The sequence below is a fragment of the Physeter macrocephalus genome, chromosome 10, assembly GCF_002837175.3.
Source record: "Physeter macrocephalus isolate SW-GA chromosome 10, ASM283717v5, whole genome shotgun sequence".
NCBI classification, from domain to species: domain Eukaryota; kingdom Metazoa; phylum Chordata; class Mammalia; order Artiodactyla; family Physeteridae; genus Physeter; species Physeter macrocephalus.
The window spans coordinates 33,906,711-33,933,905 of NC_041223.1; the positions used below are offsets into that span (position 1 = coordinate 33,906,711).

Sequence of the window (27,195 nt, forward strand, 5' to 3'; positions counted from 1 at the left end):
GGTTAATGAGATGAACTCACTTGAGTCCACTGACAAATTTCTCTTTTTTTCATATAGTTTCATAAAGACCCAGAGTCAATGATCAGTTTTACGCCTCCTAGTATTTGCCTAGGTTGTTTAACACTTGAATACTTAAACACACATTCCATGTAACTGATTTTCTAAATTGCATGAAAGTATATACACAATTAATAATGAGCATACTAACTGATTTATTCACATCAATATGGCTTAATTTTAATAATGCAGTTTTGATTTTTCAACTCTTCATAAGTGTACCCTCCCAAGTAAACATTTTTTTGCTTCAATAAAATTTACTCATTCAATTTAAACTATATTCATGTTAATGGATTTCTTATCACAAAAATAGCTCCAACTTCCCTGGTGGTGCAGGAGTTAAGAATCCGCCTGCCGATGCAGGGGACATGGGTTCAAGCCCTGGTCCAGGAAGATCCCACATGCCGTGGTGCAACTAAGCCCATGTGTCACAACTACTGAGCCTGCGCTCTAGAGCCCGCAAGCCACAACTACTGAGCCCACGTGCCGCAACTACTGAAGCCCACGTACCGCAACTACTGAAGCCCACGCGCCTTGAGCCCATGCTCCACAACAAGAGAAGCCACCTCATTGAGAAGCCCACGCACCACAACAAAGAGTAGCCCCCGCTTGCTGCAACTAGAGAGAAAGCCCGTGCGTAGCAACAAAGACCCAATGCGGCCATAAATAAATTAATTAATTAAAACAAAATAGCTCCAGTACAACATGTGTATGGAGCAGAAATACCATTATTACATTCATTCTTCAATTTACCTCCAATTTTTGTTATACTTTGAACATCCTGACTCTGTGATATAAGTGAAAAACACAAAAGTCAGCAATAGGTGAGCTCTGAGGAGCTTCTACAGAATAACAAACAGCTGGATTGGTAGAATTATTATGATAAATGATTCACTTTGGGGGTTTTAACCTAAATATGTGGCATTATACATCATTTAAAATGGCTGAATATTTGGACATTAATTACTTCAGGTTTTTCTAATGATAAATATAGTCTGTTTTACATGATGCCCATATCCCCAGACCTCACAAACGTATGGGTAGAAATGAGGTCTCACTGACATTGGTGTCCAATAAAGATAGTCTTAGACCCCTTTCATTTCCAAAGGAAATCTGTTCTAGTCACTCATCAGGACACCTCTTCATTAGGTGGCTGCTGGTGCCCATAGCAGGAACCCAGATTCATGCAAAGCTGCTCTGAACTCTCAGGATATCAAATCTGCTCTTGGTTAGATGTGGGGAAAATGGGCTCTTCCTCTGCTATGTTTCACAGTTTGTCTCACAAAATTTTCACAAAAATATCTTACTCATTTCCAGTCCTCCACCTTTTTCTCTATTGTAATGAGGATTTAAATACCAGTTTCTCACGGCCCTCCAAGAAGGTGAGAGGAGAAAAAGGGACAAAAACTATGACATCTTTTCCTATTGATTTTTTTCATCCCATTATTTCCTCCTGGTCTTTTGCACAAAATAACTCTCACCTCCTTCTGACCAAAGATACAAGCATCCATATATATTATATTAGTTTCCAGTTGCTGTCAGAACAAACTTAGCAGCTGGAAGCAACACTAAATTATTATGTCACAGCTCTGTAGCCGAGAATTCCAACATGGGTCTCACTGGGCTAAAACGGCTAAATCATGGTGTCAGCAGGACTGCATTCATTTCTGGAGGTTCTAGGGGAGAATCCATGTGCTTGCTCATCAGAGTATTGGCAGAATTCAGTTCTGTGGTTATAGAACTAAGGTTCCCATTTCCTTACTGGCTGTCAGCCAGTGCCCATTCTCAGCTTCTAGAGGTCATCCACATTCCTTGGCTCATGGGCCCGTCCATCTTCAAAGCCAGCAATAATGGACAGAATCTCTTTCATGCTTAGAAGCTCTCCTTCCTCTTCCTCCATTGTCACATCACTCTGACCTTCTTTTCTGCCTTCCGCTTCTAACTTTAAGGCCTCATGTGATTAGATTGGGCCCACCTAGATAATCCAGGATAATCTCCCCATCTCAAGGTCCTTAAACTTAAGCACATTTGCAAAGAACTTTTTGTCACGTAAAGAAAATTTTATAGGTTCTGGGGATTAGGATGCGGACATATTTGGAGGGGTCATTATACAACCTACCACATATATCAGTCAATATAAAGAAATTCTTGAGGGGTCACTAGTCACCAGCTCTGTAAACAGATCCAGAATTCCAATTTGCAATCAAGTGCTGTGATATTGAAATAGTAAAAATAAAACGTGGGGGAGGGGAAATATGCAGAAAGAAAAAGGGACTTGCAATTATAGATTTTGTTCTAAGATACAGAATGGCTGCACAATTTCCAGGGAGCAATAGGAGTTAACAGATTAAATCATAACACCCAGAAAAGGAAGGCTTACATTGAAAATTCTGACAGGTTTCTAACAACAGGACTGCAGCCCTAGCAGACACAGCTATAATAAGACCATATACTTTCCCTATGTATCTAATGACATTTGCTGAGTTTCAAGCAGGAAGAAGCTGAGATCTCCTTATAAATCATGTCAAAAGTAAGAGTTAAACTCCAACATAAATTAAGTAAAACTTAAAGTGACTTTTCTAAGCCTAGCACATATAGACACAAATTAGGACCATATTGTACATAAACTGTGTGATGACAATATTCTGACAAACATGAAAATGTCTTCTTTAAATAGACAGCTATATTTTTCAGGATATTGAGCTAAAAAGAAAGAACATTGTATAATGCAGTTTCAATCAAGGGCGCCTTAGTGACCACTATTATTTCTATATCATTTTTCTGCAATGTATTTGGAAGTCTATATATATTGTGTTGATATAGCGATGGTGACTACACTGAGGCAGAGGACATGTATTCATTTACAAGTAAATGTCACTAATATCTAATAACATGCCACTCCAGAAGCTGAACATTTTCTTTAAGCAGCTGAATCATGTTATGCTTAAGATGCTCTAAACAATATTTTGGAGGGCATATGTTCCATTGGCTTCTTTTTGTTTAAAAAAATTTAAGCTCTCCATTTTAATCATCAGTGTAAAAAGAAAGAGGAAGGAAGTGCATGGGCAGTTTGAGGAACTAAAGGACAAAGAATAAAGTGTGTTTATGCCTAGAAAAACGGGTGTACACTCTACAGTGCTGCCTTAGCAGCCTGAAACTATTCAGTGTCAACGCATACGAATGAAAAGTGAGCAACCATACATAATATTGCAAAACATTCCTCCGTTCCCCAAGTAATAAGCACATTTTTAAATTGTTTGCTATATAATAAGAATAATGATAATAGATACTTCAGAGCACTGTGTGAAGGTCAAATCAGATAATGTAGGTAAAACAATTGGCACTGTGTCATGTACACATGTGAACACAAAGTATTTCAGATATACACAAAATTACTCAATACATTTCAGTTATTGCTATTACTAATATAATTATGAAACATGACAATTGGTTAAGTAATTGGTAAACATTCTTCTGTGTATAGCAAAGTGTTATTTCAAGACATTAACCTATATTTTCCTTGTTGCCATATTTTGTACTGGATATAACAAACAGATGATTGGCTTGTTTTTTGTCTTTGCATAAGTATTTTAATATTATATAAACTAGCTTTGTTTTGGGGGGCGTGTAGAAAAAGGCCAATTTCAAAAAAGAAGAAAAGGCACTGAGGTTAAAAAACTGTTCACGATTACTTACCGTTCCCTTAACTTTGGTGAAGTGCTACTGATGTTTATTGTCTGCGGGGTCAAGGATACTAAATATTTTATAATGCCTTGCATAGTCCTATAAAACAAAGACTTATTTTACCTAAAATACCAATAGCATTTTAAATTCTTTATTTACTTTTGGCTGTGTTGGGTCTTCATTGCTGAGCGCGGGCTTTCTCTAGTTGCGGCGAGCAGGGGGCTATTCTTCGTTGCAGCGCGCATGCTTCTCACTGCGGTGGCTTCTCTTGTTGCAGAGCACGGGCTCTAGGCGCACGGGCTCAGTAGTTGTGGCTCTCGGGCCCTAGAGTGCGGGCTCAGTAGTTGTGGCACACAGGCTTAGTTGCTTCGCGGCATGTGGGATCTTCCCGGACCAGGGCTCTAACCCATGTCCCCTGCATTGGCAGGCGGATTCTTAACCACTACGCCACCAGGGAAGCCCCCGATAGCATTTTAGAAGGAGGGGAAAATGAGAAAATATTATGACCTGAGACTTTACCATCACCATCTTGAACTCTGTGGCCAAAAATTTTAATCTCTCCCTTCCATAAATCTCAACTCCCTTGCCCTTCTCTAGTTTCACTGTACTCCCTTGGCTAAACACACCCTAGTTAAATCCAACTCTCTACCTTGTTTGTATCTGCAACTGTTGAGCTGGACATATTTGAAGAAACACATAACACCTTGTTGACTGACCTCACATCAAATTCATGATCACTAAACTCATGTGACTCCTTAGTACTTCCTGGTCCATTTTTCCTCCTATGTTCTTGCTTGCTATTTCATATTTTCTCCTTTCTTCTTAAAATTCCAAAATCCTCCTCCCATATCCTCATGCTCAACCATTTTCTATTTTTCTAAGAACATAAAAGCCAATAGAAGAAAACTTCAACCCTTCCCACCACTTCAATTCATGTCCAAGCATATGTCTGTATTTTTTTCCTAGAGAGGTCTATCATTGTTGTCTCCAAATCCTTTCTCCTCATTCTCTCATAAATCCACTCCAATTTTTATACCCATCACTCTACTGAAAGTGCACTTTCCAAGGTCACCAGTAGCACCCATTGCTAAATCCAATGGTCAATTCTCATTCTGTACCTTATTTGATCCATCAGTAGTATTTGACAGAGTTGTGCACTCTTGATTAACTCAATTGGCTTTCAATACCCTCCTCTCCTGATTTTCCTTCTATCTTTCTGGCTATTCCTTCTTAATCTCCTTCCTGGTTTCTCCTCACTTTCTTAACGTCTAAGCGTCGGAGTGTCCCAGGACTCAATCCTCAGATTTCTTCTCTTATCTCTCTTTTCTCGTCTTTGTGGTTATCATACCTAGTCTCCTAGCTTAACCGACATCTGTATTGAAGATTAAAGCATTTTTTAGAAATTTAGTCTAGATGCCCTCCCTTCCCTACACAGACACACACACACACACACACACACACACACACACACACTGAACTTCAGACTTGTATGAGAATTATCATCTTAACATCTCTCCTTGGATATGTAAAAGGCATTTCTAACTTAATAGAACCAGCTAGGCTGAGCTCCTGATCTTCCTCCCAAAATATGCTATTCCCTGTCTTCCTCACTGAAGTAAATGGTAACTCTATTCTTTCAGGTGTTCAGATTCATAACTTTGAAGTCATCCTCAACTCTCCTCTTTCTCTAAAATGTTCCACAACCAAACTCTCAACACATCTTTTTGGCTTTACCTTCAAAATAATCTATAATCAAATCACTTTTCATTACCTCCACTGCTACCACGCTGGTCCAAGCCATCATATCTACTGATCCGATGATTACAAAGCCTCTGGTCTCCCTATTTCTGTCCTGTCCTCTTCATTCTATTCTCAATGTAACAATCATATTGACCCTATTAAAATAGTTCAGATAATTACACTCTTGTGCTCAAAGCACTCCAAAGGCTTCCTTTTTCATTGTGAGAAAAATCCAAAGACATTATAATGACCTAAAGGCCTTCAACATTACCCCCATCCCCTTCTACATTCCCTCTCACTCACCACATACTGAATTATTTTTTTAACATTCCAGGCATATGCATGTTTTAGGGCATTTACAATTGCTTTACTCTTGCCTTAAGACCCTCTTGCCCAAGATATCCACATAGTTTGATCCTATATCATCATGAGTTCTTTGAATAAATATTCTATCTAAAATTATAGCATCATCAACCTACCATCACTCTTCCTATCCTCTTCCTTGATCTATTTCTCTCCTTAGCATTTTAAAAATTGATTTATTTTATTTTTATTTATTTTTGGCTGCATTGGGTCTTCATTGCTGTGCACGGGCTTTCTCTAGTTGTGGTGAGCGGGGGCTACTCTTCGTTGCAGTACACGGGCTTCTCATGGTGGTGGCTTCTCTTGTTGCAGAGCACGGGCTCTAGGTGCATGGGCTCCAGTAGTTGTAATGCGTGGGCTCAGTAGTTGTGGTGCATGGGCTTCATCACTCCGCGGCATGTGGGATCTTCCTGGACCAGGGCTCGAACCCGTGTCCCCTGCATTAGCAGGCAGATTCTTAACCACTGCGCCACCAGGGAAGCCCTCTCCTTAGCATCTATAACCACCTAACATACTGTATTTTATGTACTTAATCAATTTTCTCTTTTCTAACTAGAAATAAGCTCTAGGAGGGCAGGGTTTTTTCTGTTGTATTCACTGCTCAGAGACTAGAAAGTTCCTGATAAATGAATATATACATAGGTCATCAAATGGTAATTTGCAATGATAATTCTCTTAAGTGTCTGTCTTGAGTACTTAGATCCAAGTAATAGTATAATTAAGAGGAATAGAAGAATCCTAGATAACCATCAGGAGAATGGGGGCCACAGTTGGAAAGACATTAATTGTGCATGAAAGACAGACTTCATCTATTCCACAGATTTTTCTTAGGGCTGGATTTACTGCACTACTCAGTTACCTACAGCAGGGGTTGCCAGGAATGGTTTTACAATTTTAGCAACAAAAATGCTTTTTAGGGTATATACACACATATATATGAGGGTACATATATACATGCATGTGTATCGGGTTGGCCAAAAAGTTCTTTTGGGTTTTCCATAACATTTTATGAAAATCCCAAATGAACTTTTCTGGCCAATGCAATACATACATGTATCTGTACACGCTCTTTTTATATGTCATGAACCCTATGGCAAAGAAAATTTGATGTTTCTAATATTTGAAAAAAACAAACAAACTATGAACTCTGGTGAATTTTGGTGATGCGAGCTAAGAGCTTTTGGCATTGGGATTGTGCTGGTTGGCATACATGTGACAATTATCTCCTCCTCTGTGCATTTCTAAGAAGTAAAGAGAGAAAGACACTTCTTCACTTTACTAGGTTTACCACTTCTTGACTTTACTAGGTTTACACAGTCTTCTGGAACACAAACTACTGGTTACTGGCCCAAATTTATTTTTCTCAAGGGACTTTTAGAAACATTTTTTGAAATGTGACAATATCTCTTTGCATCTGAGCTTCAGAACTAACTCTTCAAGTTATAGAGGATGAACTGCCCCAAGCCCATAAATAGGAAGCTGTCTTTGTCTGTGAATGACAGTCTAGAATAGTTTACATCCTGGAGTTTTCAGAAACTCTGACATTTGTTTAAACTTGTTTTCATTTTTTTTCTCTATGAAAAGGCTATCAACAAGATCTTTTAAACAATCTTATTTCAAAGTAGGAAACATCTCATGTTTCAATATGAACAGATTATTTTAAAAGAGGAAAGCTTTGAATTGATTCACAACTTGGTAACAGATGATCTCCATGGAAAACGCGATGGAAACGTTTACAGGAGAAAGATTGTTGAGGTAAAGTAAGGTATAGCTCTCCATATTACTATGGTAGTCTTACTGAAGGTAGTCTGTTAACATTCTTTTCTCTAGTTTAAAGGGAAGGCTGAATTCAACACCAAGGAGAGTAGACAATTGCCAAAAAGATTTCTAAGACTGACCGACCAAATGATTTGATATTCATGTGCATTCACATAATTACAAACCTAACAGACATAAACTGGTTCTAGAAACCAGATGTTGGGACTTGTATATGAAAAGAAGTAACTAACTGATTTAAGATTCTAAAAATATGTATTTTTTTATTCAAAACACACTCTTTGTATTTATCTACACTTTAAGAACATAATTATACAGCTTATTTTCCTGCTCCAAAATCTAATTTCAAAACAAAGGCCTTAACCCATGTTTAGGTACAATTTGTGTTTTCAATAAGTACAATCTATACAAAGCATTCTCAATAACTTTAAAGTATTTTATAATTTTGTGACAAAAATCATGCATCATAAATAGAATATTAAGAATGGCACTTTATATTAATGTTCTTTTATTATTTATTAAGTTAATACTCAGTGTATTAATAAAATGAAATAATAATTTCCATTAAGAGTGAAAATGGATCTCTTATATCCCTCCATGATTCAATACTAACTAGTATTTATCATGATAATACCTGTAGTCGTCTTTTGTATTTCAACCATTAATTAATACCCACTTGTAACATAGCATTATTAATTACACATTCTAGAGAAGCAAAAGTCTACTTATTGCAAAACTACCTCAAGGCTATTCAGATAACCATGTGTCTCCATCCTCATGTCAAGGAACATCATTTTAATTATAGGGATTACTTAATATTTATATAATGTGCCAGAATATGCTCAAGGCAGCCCTAATGTATGAAAGGCATGTATTGCCCTAAAGGATATTCTCCTATCCTCAAACTGACATGAAAACAAAGAAGAACAGTTTTCATAAATTATAAACAATAAAGTTTCTATCTCTACAATGGTGTTTATTCCATAGAATGTAGCTGCAGGTTACTGTAGTTGTACAACTAGAGACTCCATTTGCTAGCTGATTTGTGGTTATCCATCATTTGTAAAACAGAATTTGCTTACTGATTCATGATTTCTGTCATATATTGAGCTCATTTTTGTTCTGCACAGTAGGGCATCGACAACCATTATTGTCCTTGTTCATCCTGAATCAGTAGGCAGCAATTTGTTTATGGTCACTGATTCTGTTTCTTCTCGAGATACTTTTTAAAAACCAAAGAGAAAAATAAGTGATAAGCCTCTTCCTCCAGATTCAGTTAGTCAACTGGAATCTATCATATAATTTTGCATATTAAATCAAATTATTTTTATGGGAATATCAAGGGAAACCAAAGGGATAAATAATAATCCAGTTCCTATTACATACCAGATGTTTTATGTATTATTAAATGAAATCATCATGGTAATTCTGTGAGGTAGCATTTACAATCTCCATTTTATAACTAAAGTGATGAAGGATATGAAGTGAAAGGATTTTTCTAAAATCTCACAGCTAGTAAATGTTAGGTTTAAAAAACAAAACCAGGTCTGTTTGACTCCATCATTTTTGCTATTATACTACACAACCTTGAGAAATATATATGGGCTGGGTACCCTAGCATTCTCCAGAAATGCATTATTGCAGCATAGAGTGGCAAAACGGTATTTCTAGGTACTTCTTACTGAGGAAAAAAAAAGACTTATGGATATGGGGGAGCGGTCTAAATCAGAAGCTTTGATATTGGGTTACATCTGCAGCTAGCATACTGTACATAACCCTTTATGAATCTATTGGGAATAAAAACCTCTAATTTGGATAATCCCTTGGGGTCCTATTCAGTCTTTTACCTCCTGGAAGATAACACAGGAGACAATCTAGATGATCTTAGGTTTGGTAATGAGTTTTTAAATACAATACTATAGTTATGAAAGAAAAATAAATAAGTGGGACTTTATTAAAATTAAAAATGATCTGCTCTGCAAAAGACACTGTCAAGAGAATGAGAAGCAAGTCACAGTTCGGGAGAAAATATTTTCAAAAGACGTATCTGATAGAGAACTTATTACAAAACATACAAAGAACGTTTAAAACTCAACAATAAAAATATCAACAATCCAGTTTAAAAAACGGGCAAAAATATGAACTGACTACTCACCAAAGATTTTATACAGTTAGCAAGAAAGCATATGAAATGATGCTCGGCATCATACATCATTAGAGAATCAAGAATTAAAACAATGAGATACCACCACACACCAATCAGAATGCCTAATACCTATAACCTGACAACACCAAATACTGGCAACAATGTGGAACAACAGGAACTCTCTTTCATTGTTGGTGGGAATGCAAAACAATACAGCTAAATTGGAAAGACACTGGCAGTTACATATAAAACTAAACATTCTCTTCCAATAACCTAAAGGGACTGAAAACGTAAGCCCACAAAAAATTCTATATCCACAGTAAAACCTGCCTGTGGATGATTGCAGCAGCTTTATTCATTTTTGCCAAAACGTGGAAGCAACCACGATGTCCCTTAGTAAGTGAATAGATAAATAAATTGTAGTGTAGCCCCAAAATGGAGTATTTCTCAGCGCTAAAAAGCAATGAACTATCAATTCACCAAAAGAAATGAAGAAACCTTAAATGTATCTTATTAATTGAAAGAAACCCACCAGGAAAGGCTACATACTTATGATTCCAACTACATGACATTCTGAAAGACAAAACTATGGAGACACTAAAGAAGAAAATGGCCTATCGCATCTTTGCCACTTCTTCTAAAAAATACAGATTATGAAAGTAACACGTATATTGTCAAACAGGTGCTGCCAAAGCAGTGCCATGTCTATTCAGGGGATGCAGAGAGATAGAAAGACAGCCAGACCTAGGACATCATAATAAACATTAAAGATGCTTTAAAATGCGTACACCTCTCTCCACGAGAATATTTTGGAAATCAGCAGACTAAACAGCACTAAGTCAAACATTTAAATTAAAAGCCACAGCTGACCAAATATTATTGTATCTGTTTATTTTATTATCTTGAAAGACAGCTGCTTCCTACGTGAAAGCAAATTAAATTTAGCTAACAAACTTCTTTAATTTGATGGCATGAACTCAAAATTGATGTTTCAAAACAAATGTCACAATTTTAACTTACCTTGACCGTTATGTAAATAACCTGCCCTTTTTCATGTGTTGCATAGGAAAAATGGAAAGAGATCTGCACGGAAGTCAGGGGGTCATAACTCTAACGTCAGCCTGGTCTCTGGAGAAGCTGTGTATCTTTGTTCAAGTGACTTCATCTCTCACAGCCTCAGCTTCCATTCCATGTACTCTCAATGTGCAAAATAGATAAATACACCTGGTCTAAGAAGGAAAGGGGCTCCCTGTCTATTCCATGCCTCCTGTCCCAGCACAGGAAGACCACACAGAGCACAATGTGAAAACCATTTAATAGAATATGGCTCAAATGATTTCCAGTTCTGAAATTCTTTGTTTCTGTGTAAATATTCAAAACAGCGTAACTCCCTCCTGATTCACAGAGAACAAGACTTTTACTCAAACAATGCTGCTCAGGCTCATACAATTTGAGGGCTGGAAAAGAATTTGGCAGACTATTCAGGTCATCTGCCTGGCTCTGAATGGATGTGGCCTTAAATGATCCCAGAATTATTTTTTACAATATTTAGAAAATCCAGACAGGCACTTCGGAAGAAATCCCAACCAAGTTCTTTTTCTACAGCTTCAAAACTTTTTTATTTAGTTGAAGTCTACCCATATTTCCTCTTGTTCATCTTCTATGGAAATAGAAATAATAACTATTCACATAGAGCATCTATTTATTCACTCTACAGGAGATTATTAAGCTCCTAAACAACACTAAGCAATCTCCTAAGTCCTAGAAGCACAAAGGTGAACAGAACCCAGTTGCCTCCAGGAACTCACAGTTTAGGGAGGAATATTTTTGTATGCTGGGTGGTGGGAAGTCTCAGGGAAAGAGCACAAAGGAAGGCCTAACTCAGCCTGTCCTGGGAGATGGGGTCAGAAAATTTTCCTATAGAAATCAATGCTTGAACTGCATTCTGAAGGATGAATACAAGTCAGTCACTCAGGAAAATGGTACAAGAGAATCTCAGACAAAAGGAAAATGTGAGATAGGAAAGTATGAGAGAGTATGGAATGCATATGGGCATTTGAATGGCTGGACCACAGAGTTCCTTCCTGAGTACAAGACCAGAATTGTCTCGGAGACCTCACTGTATCGTTAAGACAGTGCGGTGGACTGAGGCAATCAAATTTGAGTTTTATAAAGATCTTCCTCCATCAGGTATGTGAATAAAATATTAGAATGGGAAGGCTGGAGGTAGAAAGTTAGATGGCTTTTTCTGTAGTTTAGGTAAGAAATGATGTGGGCTCAACACCGACTATTCAGTGTCTTAAATCATTTTAGTTGCTTTGCTCTGAAACCTCCCACATTTTCTATGGCTGGGTGTACGTATCATCAAGGCATCTGGATATGGACAGTAGCTCAGCTGAGAAACACTTGTGTTTTCAATTGGTATCAAGTAGCCTCTTTACCATACTTTGTAGAGTTATTATTTCATTGTTAGTAGTCAGCTGATTGTATTATTCTGTTTGCTGTTAGAATCATAAAATTTTAAATCTGCAAGAGACTTTCTAATTCATTTGGTCTGTTTGTTTTCATACCATGTTTCTCCAAAACCTAGTTTTCTTTTGGGGAAACCACAGATGAGGCTATGGAATAAAATGCAGACAGAGCTCCTGGCCTTGTCACCCAGTATAACCAGGACCGGCCCTGCCAGTCATTGTAACCAGCACCGTTCCTGTCTCCCCTGGTAACCCGCACCAGCCCTGTCACCCACTTGAACGATTTTTGTTGATTTTGTGTGTTCTAATTAAGATTTTATTTGCAAAACAGGATCTGTTGCGAAAGTTATAACTTCTCCCTAACTTCACCAATAAAAAATTCAAACACAATGAAGTTAAGGGTCTTGCTTGTGTTTATACTTAGCTCAAGCAGCAAAACTGTTAACACATTCAGGAAGAGCTGGAACCTCTTCTAGAATCTGAAACTCTCCCTAATCCCCAAGTCATATTCTGATCTTGCCAAGCTTCCTCATTCCAGATATTAATGGCAGGGCATTTTGGACTTCCTGTTAAAAAAGAACACAGCTTATTTCTAAGAGTCATTTTCTTCCCATGTGAATATGTATGTGTGTGCGTATTGTGTGTAGGTGTTTCTGTTTGTAATGAGATGGATATATAGATTTGGATTTACACATTTTGTGGTAGCTAAGAAAATATGGTAATAGGGTTCCATTGCACAGGCTAAACTATTACTATTGGGTAAAAAAGTCAACCTCTGAATTCAGAGTAAAGCATGTGGCAGGATTTTTTTTTTTTTTTTTTTTAAGCTTCGGGAAGTTTCACTCTCTGGAATCATATACAGATACTTAATTCATCAGCAGTAATTTTTTAAAGTAATCATAAAAGAGTGGCTCTCAAAACGTTATGCGTAAAGAATCACTTGGGGAGGTTGTTTAAAAATGTAGATTTCCACACATTTCCCCCAGATCTCCTGACTGAGTGAATCTAAGATAGGCGTCAGTAATGTCCACTTTCAATAAAGACCCCAGGTGACTCTGATGTGGGCCTGAGCACCACACTTGAGAGACTGATGTAGCTCTAACTAGATATTAAAAAGGGGTTGATGTAAATGGTTTAGCTGAACCCCTTAACCTGGCTTGTCTCTTTTTTGTGTGTGTGCGGTACGCAGGCCTCTCACTGTTGTGGCCCCTCCCGTGGAGGAGCACAGGCTCCGGACGCGCAGGCTCAGCGGCCATGGCTCACGGGCCCAGCCGCTCCGCGGCATGTGGGATCTTCCCGGACCGGGGCAGGAACCCGTGTCCCCTGCATCGGCAGGCGGACTCTCAACCACTGCACCACCAGGGAAGCCCTGGCTTGTCTCTTTTAAGTAAAATTATCATACCACACGAGTCAGGGACATGGAACCAAACCCCATCCCTGCTAAGTCTTAAAGGATCAAGTGGTCATAGGGTTCATTCCCAGGATAGTTTATATTTTCTTTAGCCTAAGTATCTTTCACCAGGCACAAAGTTCATGTGTTTGGCACAATAGAAAGTTATTTCTTGTTCCAAACACTTACTCTATCCTTCATCCTCCAAATATCTGCTAGACAGTGAGATCCATTAAACTGCTGTGTTGTTTCCTGTGTAAAAGTTTCAAAAGAGTTTCTCATCAAGAGCAGAATTAAGATTAGATATTAACATAATCAAATTTTATCTCTACATGTGTTCTGAAAGAAAAGCAAAAAGTATTTTGACTTTTATAAAAAAAAATCACATCTTAATTTAAAATTATTTGATATAAGACAATGCCGCTATTCATTTTTTTTCCCTGTGATGATAAGTAAAAATAAGCTTAAGGCATTAAATGGTCTCGGAGACCTTCAATGGCCTGCCAAGCTTTGTGCTTGTGGGTTATTTCCAGTTCCATTATAAAGGATTTATTTCAAGGACACTGGGGCTGATAATCATGTCAAACCCAGCCTCAGAAGAAAACTGGAAAAAAGGGTATTTACTCAAAGATCAAACCACCTCTTCATAGATTTGGACTAGGAGAGAGAGGTCCCAATAGATTGTTACTTTTTAAATCAAAACACCCTAAAAAATGCAATATATATGAGCAGATTCTTCTTTTCCTTTTCTGCTCTATTTCTCCCTTCCTTCCTTCCGTCCTTCCTTCTTTCCTTCCTTGCTTCCTCCCTCCTTCCCTTCTTCCCTCCCTTCCTTTCCTCTCCTGTCCTTTCCTTTCCCTCCTTTCTTTATGGGTAGTTTTTCTAAAATTTCAATGAATAATGTCTGACCTCAAAATAGGCCCACTAATACTGAGTGCTTATTATTTATCAAGCAATGTCTTAAGTGCTGTATACGTATTAAATCCTCAAAATAACTCTGCTGAAATGGGTATTAGTATTATCTCCACTTTACACATGAGGAAGCAGTGGCACAAAAAAACTAAGTAACTATATTATATGATCCCACAGCTACTGTCTGTAAGAACTAAAGTCAACATAATTCCATATTCCTATGTTAAGGCTGGGAGCAAGCATAATTTATAACCCCTACTGCTGAAATATTTATGATAAGAGCTCTGGGACTTGCTTCAGTGTGGTGGAGGGAGGGAGGTATAGGGGAATAGGTGTGATTATAGTTGAAATAAGATTGTCCATGAGTAGATAATTGTTGAAGCTGGATGGTAGGTTCATTATAATAGTCTCACTACCTTGTATATGCTTGAAACATTTTATTATAAAAAGATAAAAATATATGGAAAACTAACTAACTAATTCTGCAAACAAGCTCCAAGAAAACCTGGTTCCTGGATTGTGATCTGTCTCAACCAGCTTACTTATATACTAATAGAATGCTCTTCAACACTTCAAGACTCTTGTGACAAATCCAAGGCTATGGGTATCATAAATTCTGCCCACTTGCCTGCAATTCAAGATGCACCCTGAAGTCACCCAACCTTTCCCCTACTGGGATACTGCCCACGAGTATCCTCCTCTGATCTTTCCTATCCTTTTGGGACACTACTAAGACTTTGTCAAGGTGGCTGGTGTTTTCCCTTACTACAGTAACGTCATAAACTTAGTTTTGCTTGGTGAATATGTTTTTTCAGGATATATTTGGGAGGTGGGCAACTGACCGCTGTCTAATAATTATTAGGAATTAGAAGACTGTATTTTGTTATAGACATAATAAATAACCTGTTCTCCTCTAATTCTTCTCAAACCAGAGATATCACTACAGCAGAATAAGGAAATTGATATCAACCTTCAGTAACTACTTAAAGAATTTTTGACATTTCCTTGAAATAGAAATCCAAAAACTAAAGTATTTATGCTTGTGTGATTCTTAAAGCAAAGAGCTTTACAAAAGTTCTCTACAAATAAAAAGAAGTCTCTGACTAGTTTCCCTAACTCACATCAAATATAAATTGTGAGATTTAAATTGTGAGGATTAAAATAATTAATTTTTAAAAAACAGTTGTTTGTATATTACAAACTGCTTTAATGTAAAAAAAATATTGTTATTTTGAAATTTTACTCAATCAGGAGACCAAGACTGGGCAATTTAAACACCAAAAACAACAAACAAAAACTAAGGCAAAAAACAAAACCAGAAGAAAACCTAGTTATCTCAGAATGATGTAGCTTTCTTCCTGATAAAGGAAACGTCACGTGGTAACTATTTCAGGTGTGAACACACAAGGCACAAGGAGGTCCCGTTTCTTTGGAAGTAGCTGTAAATATATTCATCTGAGTAAAACAATCATCTGTGTCTAGTCATGCATGCTCTCTGCTTCCGTGGCTGTCACTGTTGTCCATCTGAACTTGAGACGTAATGGCCTCATGATTCAAGGCAACTGCTGAAGTGTGTACTCAGGCTTCAGTTGAAGAGATGGGTTCATTTATCATCATAATAAGCTATTACCATCGAGAGGTCACAACTCATTGAAGAGACAGTCAGCTTTCGAAAGTCAGGCACGATGAAAGCTGACGGAATTGGCTCAATTCCGTCAGCTTTCGACGTGCCTCAAGGAGATAAGCACTCTTTCACAGGTAATCTTCAATCACCCAACAAACTACCTGTTCAATAATTCATCACATTTCAGATTGGGATCTTATCACATAGCTCCTTTTTCCATGTGGCAAATGTTGAATTTTAACTACTTGGAATCTCCGACCTAGGTAATAGAGGGAGAGCTTCAGAAAAAGTAAGGTGAGAGAGTGTCTGCTTTACTCAACTACTACTGTTGGAAGCGACAAGAAGACCTCAGTAATATAAATGTAAGCTTTATGCTTCCCCAGCATGCCCTGCTGACAATAACAGAATTTCCTGAAACTACCTGGTAAGATAAAAGTGCTATTGGAATCCTTGTGATTAATTAAGCATGACAACCATTTTTAGCTTAAAGAATTGAGGCACTTAAGTGATCACATCAAAGCAATAATCTTTACAACAAAGTCTAGAATAGAAAATTAATAGGTTATAATAGATCAAAATAAAAACAGACTGTTACTTAAAGTAACTTATTTTACAACTTTGACAATATTACAATCTTGAGTGGGGCAGTAGATAGTCTCTGAGGCAAACTCACCTCAAATCAAATGCTGGCTGTGACTTTAAATAGCTAAGTTACCTTATAATTACAAGCATATTATTTTTCTCCACTATTTTTTACACAAATGGTGGTCATATATACACTATTCTACTTCTAGGTTTAATTACTTAACCATATACCTTGGATCATTCCATATTCGTAGACAACTTCTTTTCTTATTTATAGCTTTATAGTGTTTGACTGTGTATGTACCAAAATTCATTTAATCAGTCTCTCAGTGACAGACATTTTTGTGTTTATCACAAACATTTATGAATGAATAACTTTGCATTTCACACGTTTATATATACCAGTAGGAAAAAATTCCAAGAGGAGAAATATATAAGCACGTGTGCATTTGTAACTTTGGTAAAGATTTCTAAATTAGTTTTCTTGGATTGCATCAATATGTATCTCCACTACCAATATTATAAGATCTTTGTCGTTTAAAAATCTTACGAATACTGTGCTATCCATTTTGCCATTTTGTTGTCTTTTCCAAGATAAGTGACAATTTCTCAGTGTAGCTGTATTATGAGTCAGGTTGTACATTGTTTCATATACCTAAGAGCCATCTGTATTCCTTTTCTATGAACTGTTCATTCATATCTGTTGCCCATTTCTTTATTGAACTGTTGGTCTTTCTTATCAATTTCTATAACTTCTTTAGATATTAGATTAGCCTTTTGTTTGCTATAAATTAAAACAAAATGAAAATTATCAAATTTTAAAAATAATTGATATTTTACTTGATTTGTTTGCTAAGGCTGTCACAACAAAACCATAAACTAAGTGTCTTAAAAAACAGAAATTCATCGTCTCACAGTTCTAAAGGATACAAGTCCAAAATCAAGGTGTTGGCAGTGTTGGTTCCTTCTGAAGGCTGTGAGAAAAGGATCTGTTTTAGGCCTCTCTCCTTGGCTTGTAGATGGCTGTCTTCATGTTCACATGGCATTCTCCTTGTATGAGTATCTGTCTCCAAATTTTCCCTTTTTATAAGGATATCAGTCATATCGAGTTTGGGTCTACCTTAATGACCTCATTTTAACTTGGTACATTATAGCTGCAGGGTATTGATGCTGTTTATAATGCCTATCAAATTAACTTCCCTAATCAGTTATTGATGGACAGAAATCTTAAATCCCTTTAAAAACTTCAGTAAAGCAGGAATAGTTAGATAATTATCACATCATTTACTTGGAAAGACAAGAAGCGATGCTTGTTTGCTTTATTTTGGTACCTTCAAGATAAAGTGTAAAACACTCCGCAGGTTTCTCAAAAATCTACATAACTGATTTAATTTTTTCACATTTCCGTAAAGCTGCTGTTTAAGTCACATAATCTACTTACTTGCTAAAATTAACACTCTGTGATTGTCCATTTTTATTTTTAATGCTACCTTATCTTTACCATCACCAGATGCTATATCAGATAGCAATAATAAGCAAGGGACAAAGTGTTTTAACAAGTGTCTTATATTGATATAAAGATTACCTCTGTATAAATTACTGCAGCATACAACTACAGAGATTCTCAAAGCAATTGACATTTACTGAACAGCTTCTGCATGCTAAGGGCATTTTTGAGGGCTTTGTACTATTCTGAGGAGGTGCTGGAACTCTCAATTTGCAGATATTGAAAGTAAGTCTCAACTAAATAATGGGATGTGTCCAAGATTACAAAACTAATAAGGAAAAGATGCAGCATTTGAATCAGATCTGTGCAAGACATAAGGATCAAAACGCTGAAAATAACTGACCAGAGCCTCCCCATGCATAAATAATAGCTTTCAATCAAGAGCAAGATGGTGGGAAAGGATGGGACACAGATATGTATAGAAAATGAAAATGAAGAAAGAAAATAATTACTCCTTTGGTAGTCCACAATCAAGATGTCAGCAGGATTGGTCTCTTCTGAGGGCTGTGAGAGAAGGAGCTGCTCCAGGCCTCTCTCCTTGGTTTACAGATGGCCATCTTCCTTCTATACATATCTGTATTCCATCCTTCTCCACCATCTTGCTTTTCTCCCACTACCAACAATTAAACAGCATACACTGGGTTACATACAAAAACCCAGTAGATAAAACACACTGGCCATGATAGGTTCAGAAAGGGCATAATACTGCCCCCCTAAACTACAACAGCAATAGTTGGTGGGTCTGATCTATTGCAAGTGGCAGAGGCCAGCACACTGGAGGTTTGTCCCACAAGGACTTGGGCTAGTACATCAGAACCAGCAATCCACTGGTTCCCTATAGTTCTAAACTGAGCTGCACATGAAACACGGGTGTAAAAGTGTTACTGAAAAGGATATAGTAAAAATGTAAAGTTTTTCATTAAGATTTGACTGAAACTCTTTCAAATTGATGGTGGTTTTGCTTTCTTTACTTTTGAGATAAGGAATGGGGGTTTCATGGTCTTCCATCTTACAATTCCAAACAAAAAATTATACAGAGTACCCAAATTTCTATTTTCACCTTGTGTGTTTTGTCATTCATTTGATAACCATTGTGTTACGCCCCAAGGCTAAAGAGGTGACCAGCCTTAGGTCCCATAGTAGGTGGCAATCCGTGGAGAAAGCATTATTATTTACCTTTTGTGTTACTCTTAGTTTCTTTTTGTAGGGACAAATTTCATCTGCTATCATATTCCTTTTACTGGAAGAACTGTCTACCTTTCTTCTAGTGATATGTTGGTGAAAAAGTATCTCAGCCTTTATTTCTCTGGAATACTCTTTGTTTTGCCTTCCTTTTTCAAATATATTTTGGCTTGGTAAAAATTCTAGATTAATAATTTTTGTTTGCTCTTGTTTCTTTCCCAATATTTTAAAATATCTCTGTACTGTATTCTGGCTCTTGTGATGTCTAAGAATCTTCTATCTTATCTTTGTTCTTCTGTACATGTTGTGTCTTTCTTTCTCTGGCTGCTTTTTTTTTTTTTTTTTTTTTTTTTTTTTTGCAGTATGCAGGCCTCTCACTGTTGTGGCCTCTCCCGTTGCGGAACACAGCCTCCGGCCCCGCAGGCATAGTGGCCATGGCTCACGGGCCTAGCCGCTCCGGGGCATGTGGGATCTTCCCGGACCGGGGCACGAACCTGTGTCCCCTGCATCGGCAGGCGGACTCTCAACCACTGCGCCACCAGGGAAGCCCTCTTGCTGCTTTTAAGATCTTCTCTTTATCTCGACCACTGTTTGTTTTTCTAATAATTTGATTCTGATGTACTTTGACATTATTTCCTTAACATTTTGGGTCTGTTTCTGTTGACTGATTTTTCTCCTGGTTATGGCTCATATGCCCCTGCTTGTTTACATGCTTGGTCATTTTTTATTTGATGCCAGACATGATAGAGTTTACATTGTTGGGTGCTGAATTTTGTTGTAATTAATTAAGTAGTATTGGATTTTGTTCTAGTATGCAGTTTTGGAATAAATTGGTTTCTTTTAAGGTCAGCTTTTAAGATTTGTTAAGGTGGGTTAGAGCAGCCTGTAGTCTGGGGCTAATTTAGCCCCTCTACTAGGACAGTACTAAGTATTTTACTGAAGTCGTCTCTATTATGACACTGTTCCCCTTTAGGTGGTGGGAAAATGAGCTAGGAATTGTTTCTCATTACTTTTTGGTAGTTCTTCCATCAACATTAGATAGGTAGTTTTCTGCCATCCAAGTCAATATTCAGCCAGGTTGAAAGTTCCCTTTACATCTTTACAGATATCTGGATTGATTCTCTCTTCTCTCTCTCTCATTTTCTCTCCACCTTCCTCTTCCCTAATATTCTGTCCCACAAGTTCTAGCTTCCTGGGCTTCCCTGAACTCCAATCTCCCTCTTTCAAACAATGTTGTTTGGGTTTTCCCTCAATGCATTTCACCTTGGAAACTACACCCAGGCAACAATCTTGGCAGCTGTTAAGCCTGAACTCATCTATTTCTTTTTTCTCAGGGATCACAGTCCTACACCATCTGCTGTCCAGTGTCTAAAAACTCTTGTTTGACACTTTTTCTCAAGTTTTCTTGTTGTTTAAGAAACGTTTATTCAATCATGGTCAGAAGCAAAAATCCAAGGTATTGTCTTTGAAAAGCTTTTTTAGTATGATTTTTGAAATTGTAGTCTTTGATTCAATTAGAGTTTATTTTTATGTATAATATTAGGTAGAGATGGTTATTATTTTTTCCTCTTTAGATAACCAGTGGTACCAGTAGCATTTATTATATGGTCTACCTTATTGTCATTGATCTGCAATATCTGTTTTGTTAAAAATCAAGTATCCATATATGCACGGGATATTTCTGGGCTATCAGGTACATTGAGCATTTTTAACCTACTTTCACACCAACAGCACTTTGTCTCAGTAATTATTTCTTTTTTAAAATGAGTCCGAAGTCTTTATATCAGGTAAGTTTTGATTAATACTCCATTTCCGGCTTTCTTTAGGATTTCCTTTAATTATTTTTGGCCCTTTGGTTTTCTGTATAGATTCTATCCTTGGTACTTTTATTACTTATCGCTATTATAAAGCACTTCTTTTTCTGTTAAGTTTTCTTTTTTTAATTGGAGTAGAGTTGCTTTACAATATTGTGTTAGTTTCTACTGCACAGCAAAGTGAATCAGCTATACGTATACATATATCCCCTCTTTTCTGGATTTCCTTCCCATTTAGGTCACCACAGAGCACTGAGTAGAGTTCCTTGTGCTATACAGTAGGTTCTCATTAGTTATCTATTTTATGCATAGTATCAGTAATGTATATATGTCAATCCCAATCTCCCAATTCATCCCAACACACCCCCCCTTCCCCCTTGGTGTCCATACGTTTGTTCTCTACGTCTGTGTCTCTATTTCTGCTTTGTAAATAAGATGGTCTATATAAAGGACTTATTTTTAAAGTGTTGTTTTAACTGATTTTTTCTGATGTAAAGAAACACAATCGACTTTTATATATTAACTTTGTATACAGTTTCTTTCTTGATTCACCTATTAATAATTTATCTTCTGAGTTCACAAAGCAGATAATCATATCATCTACAAATGACAGTTTTATTTCTTCCTTTTCGATCTCTGTATCTTTTATTTTTTACCTTACTGCACTGTCCAAATATTCCAGTACAATGTTAAATAAAAGTGGTCAGAGTGAAAATTGTTTGCGATCTTAAAGAATTCTTTCAACATAGATGCTATTCATTTTTGTGTAGATACTTTTCATCAGATGAAGAAGTGCCTTTCCAATCCTAGTCTGCAAAATTTTTAAAACATCATGAATCATTATTTAATTTTAACTGTTTCTTTTTCTACCTCTATCGAAATAATTTTTTTCCCTCTCCTTTAATCAGTCAATATTGTCAATTACTTATACTGATTTTTTGATATTAAACCCACATTGAACTCCTATGATAAAAGTAACCTGGCCAATTTAGTTTTACCATTTTTATACATTATGGATTCTGATTGTTCATGCTTTGGTTAGGATGTTTGCATCTATTTTCATGAGTGAATTTGAACAGGGATTTCCTTTTTCATACCTCCCTGATATCCAGCATATTAAGCCACATAAAATTGCTTGAGGAGTAGTCCTCACTGTTCTGTTCTCTGGAAACCTTGTAAGATTGAAAAAAATTTTGAAGGTTTGAAATGTGATTGAACAAAATAAACAGAAGTAAACAAAATACTTGTTTTCTTTATGGGAAGAACTTTTTGGCTACTGATTCAATTGCTTTGATATTCATATCACTTTTCACATTTTTCCACTTGAGTCAGTTTTATTAATTTTCATTATTCTAGAAATTTGACTTTCAGTCCCCATAGGTAGGCTAATTTTGCACAGTAGACATTACCAGAACTATAGGCAATAAATGAGTTCTTTTGTTTGCTTTTTAATAAATATGTTTCCTCATTTGCCCCTAACAATTCATTTGGTTTATTCTTGACAACAGATCTTCTTCTAGTACTACTCCATTACCAAATCATTTTTTATATGATCTCATTTATGGAATAAAAATTCAATCACAGTTGATTTATCTTATTTACTTTTATGGCCCTACCATTCACCACATACATAATACTTTCTTAATTAATCCATTTAATCTAAGACTTAAATTGGAGGACATTAAGGATGAGAGAGAGAGTTTGACCTTTACTTCTGAATAATTTTGAGGAATGTGGAGCAAAGAAGTCAGAAATACAAATTATGCTGCTAAAAGGAGAGTGGATCATGCTTATTAGTAAGTTCTTAGTTCTTTTTTAACCAAGATTGAAATCATCTTTCAATTCTAACTTAAATCCCAACTCAAGAGTCATTTCTGAGCAATCTAATGAAAACTATTCTGTTGTTGTTAAAAATGTAGCATCGATCACAAAATAGTTGTGAAGTTCCTTTTATGTAACAAGGACTACCCTGTCCTGTGAATCTCCAACATCAATCTCCTTCAAATCCACAGCTTTAATTAGGGATCTGAGGGGTAGAACTGAAAGTCAAGCAAACACAGCAAAGAAATACCAGAGATTACTTTTAGAACCAGATACTATTTTGTCCACAGACTCATAATGTGCATCTTAAGCTAAACTATAGGTATTCTTGGCAACTACATGAAACAATTTAAAAGTTTCTCTAAGCTAGAAACAGAAAAAGATAGTATAATGTTGTAGAAAATAAGCATTGTTTTGTAAAGACCAAATCACACAAGATTAATTTAATAACACTCAGAGAGAGATTTTCAAACCTCAATGGTAATGTGGGAACAGTAGATAGGCCAAGCCAGATTCTCAGGGAACTTTACGGATGGGAAGAGAATTGCTTTTGGAAGCTGCACTATCTATTGCAGACCACTAGGGTAACCTTAAGTAAATGACCATTTCAATGTTCCAATAGCACTTAGTTTACTAAAGCAGTAAATTATTCCAACTCTGAAATACCCAAACTGTTTCTCAATAGCTGTAGCCTGTAGCAAATCAGCAGGACTCTTTGTCCTCTAGCTCTTTCCATTCCTGCCTAGCCTAGTTTCATGCTTAAACAACTGCCCTAAAACCAAGTATTAACATGTGCCAAGCATTTTGAAAATAAGCTGCTGCCTAGTAGAGCCCTGTGGGTGCCTGACTTAATTCTCTTTGAATATCTAGAATGGAGGGGGGCACGGAATTAATACTCGATTGTGACAATTGTGCTAAATACTCACTCACATATGAGAAAAAAAAACATTTTCAAGATTGCTGTTGAGGAGCTAACTCATAGTTGAGATTGTAATCCAGCAAGACCCTCTGGGGCCTTCTCGGGACAGACCCCTTCCCCCATGTCCTCTGCTGGCCTCTTGTTTGTAGAAAAGCTGTAGTCTCCCAGGCCTCCCCTGAGTCACAAAAGCCTGGCTCAAGAATTAATGATTGAATGTGTAGTGACAAAAATAGCAGTTGGGCCAGGAGAATTGGTAAGAATTTAAACAATAAATCAGCCATATGACAGTCACAGAATCTTTAGTTCCTCCCTGAAGCACCTAGATAACTGTGTCTGATGCACATTTCCTGAGTTGTTTTACAGATGCTAAAACCCCCACCAAATGGAAGAAGTTAACTACTAATGACCATAAGCACGTAGCCCCCAGACCTATTGAACCTGAAGATTGATAATGTTAAGCCCTGTGACACTACCCTGTTATCTCGCCATCAACCAATCAGAGAATTGTGCACAGGCTGATCACACACCAGGCAACTCCCCTCCATCACTTTGCCTTTAAAATCACTTCGAGGATTTTGGGTCTTTCGAGCATGAGTCACCCCATTCTCCTTCCTTGGCCCTGCAATAAACCTTTCTCAGCTCCAAACTCTGATGTTTTGGTTTGTTTGGCTTCACTGTGTGTTGGGCACAAAAAGTTGCAATTGACAACAAGATCATGGAAAGTTTTTAAATGGGTAGTATAAAAATGTGCTACCTTTTTCTAGGCCTCATCCACTATCCACATACATAACTATATTCATTTATGTACTTCTCATTAGTCCAAAGAGGAACTGTAGTAAACAAAAGTGTTTCTTAAGATGAAAAGTATTCCTTTGCTAAATTGGCTAATGCTCTTGAGTTTAATTATGATCAGGCAGGTTTCGATGTTAGCAAAGTGTATCCCAAGTGAGAATAATTTTATTATTTGGAGTTAGGTTACCAAAAAAAGGAAGACTGGCATGTGGCACCTTCATTATAACAATATGTACAACACATCTCCCTTCTGTTATAAGTGGACTTATAACCAAGTAACTTGGAAAATGTTTGAAAATTGGTTATATAAATATTTAGGAAAAGCTAATAGCATCTCATAAATATATACATTATTTGACTTAGGAATTAACAATAAAAAGGCAGAGGAGGGATTATGTACCCCCAGCCCCCTGGTCATGGATGTAAACAAAATTCAGTATTTAAGCAGATGTACTAGTTTCTTGATATACTATTTCTGTCAGATTCTGGCAATGGCTCTGATTCCTACAGCAATTACTGGTAAAGAACTTAGCCTCAACTATTTAGAAAAGAGGCTTTACTGGATTTACAAACAAGACCTTACAATTTTCCATTTCCTTAGCAAGATATTAAATCAACCAAGCTAAGCATGTCATCATGACTGTAATTTATGTGATATGACATGACAGTTAAGATGTACTGTGGTAATTTGTGAGAGTTGGCAGTATTATTGTAGTATCAAAAATTTATATGGTTCAGTTATTAAGGTGAATTGTTTCATTCATACTGAGATATCTGACCATAAACCACAGAGGGATTTCACATTACATTAAAAAATGTCTTCCATTTTCAAACAATTTGCACACCCTGTTACGATTATTTTGTTCACTGAATGGAAACTGAAGCACCAGCAAGCACAGCTTTTTGATGTGAAAATGATCTGTGGGGGACATGAAGTACTTCGCTGTGGGTGGATATAAGAAGCAGTTCAGCCAGGATAAGGGAAGTTATCTTTGGGAACCAACAACTACGAACAGGATGTCCAAATCCTTTGCTCTGATGCTATTTAATATCGCATTTGCTTGTTTTCCTTCTGTCAGTTTGATTTTCAGCCAACCGAAAGAAAAAGCATATGACCAAAGAAGAAATGATGGAAAATATGGTAAAGAACATTCTATTTTAAAACTATCTGTAAGTAAATTCCTCCATAGTAAGAAAAGTAAGACCTCTGAAACTCATCCAATGGCTCTAAACTCCTCAGAGCAGTTAGAAAAAAGACAGTTTATGTATGTATTTATTTTTTTGGCAATTTTAAGCTATAGACATTCAAGTCATTCAAGTCGTATGTGCTATTTTATTCCTGTCAGGGATTCAGGAAGTTCCTAAATAGAATAGGAGAGAAGGACTTCTTGTTGGAAAGGGCTTTGAAGTAAAAGTTTAATTGGATTTTATTAAAGATAGAAAATTTTATGCAATATACACTGTCTCTTTAAAAATACATATTCAATGAAAATGTGTTTTATTCATTTACACATTTTTCCTAATGATATTCAGAAGCTTGTAAAAATAAGAAACAGGCCACGAATTAAAATGTTTTCAGTCAGCTAAAACCACTAGTTCCCATTCATATGAACTAGTAAGGTTTTCTATCTCAATACTCACACGCCACTATTAATATATTTTAATTTATTTAATCAATGAAGATTTCTTCAAAAGTAATGCTGTATTCTTATAGGTGAAAACTAGGCTTAAATAGCATCAATTTGCTAATGAATTTTTCTCAGACTGTCACAATTTCTGGTGTGATTAGGTGACTTAACTATTAGCTGGAAAGGTATTAAGTTCCACAGACCAAGCAAATAGTCCCACTTAGAATTACTATATCAAATTTTGTTTCCAACAAATTGTTAAGCAAAATAAAATAAAATAAAATGATAAAAGCCAAGGAACCTATCTAGATAAAGTTAATCCACAACAGGCGGTGGTGGGGGCGGGGGCGGAAATCACCTGCATTTCTGAGATTGCTACATTTGTTTATCTGTGTGTGTTTTTATACGTGTGTGAGTGGGCTTGGAAACAAACATGTGCTTTCAGTCTGGCACTTCTCTTAGGGTAGTTCTCTTCCTGAGCTCCAGGAAATATGGTGTTTATATAAGCTTCATGGCAAGCATTAAATTAGTTGTGTAATAAATTTCATTTCCAGTTAACATTCAGACAAGGTAGAAAAAGTAGCTCTCTTGAGTATCAGTTTTGAAATGAAATAGAAACATGAGAAAAACTTCAGTAAGTATTGCACCAGAGACAACTCTAGAAAAACAGCTATTTCAGGAAACATAACACCATCTCTTCCAATATCTATAATTTGTTTTGCAAAAAATATCCTAGAGGCTTCATTAATTTATTTGTAGATGCAAAATGTTGACACAGAACAGC

General features: G+C 36.7%; 1 protein-coding gene across 1 annotated transcript in view; it reads right to left on the reverse strand.

Annotated features, from left to right (window-relative positions):
- The window catches only part of LAMA2 (laminin subunit alpha 2), a 621,727-nt gene that overhangs the window by 272,476 nt on the left and 322,056 nt on the right, over window positions 1-27,195 (reverse strand). The gene's annotated exons all lie outside the window — the stretch shown is intronic.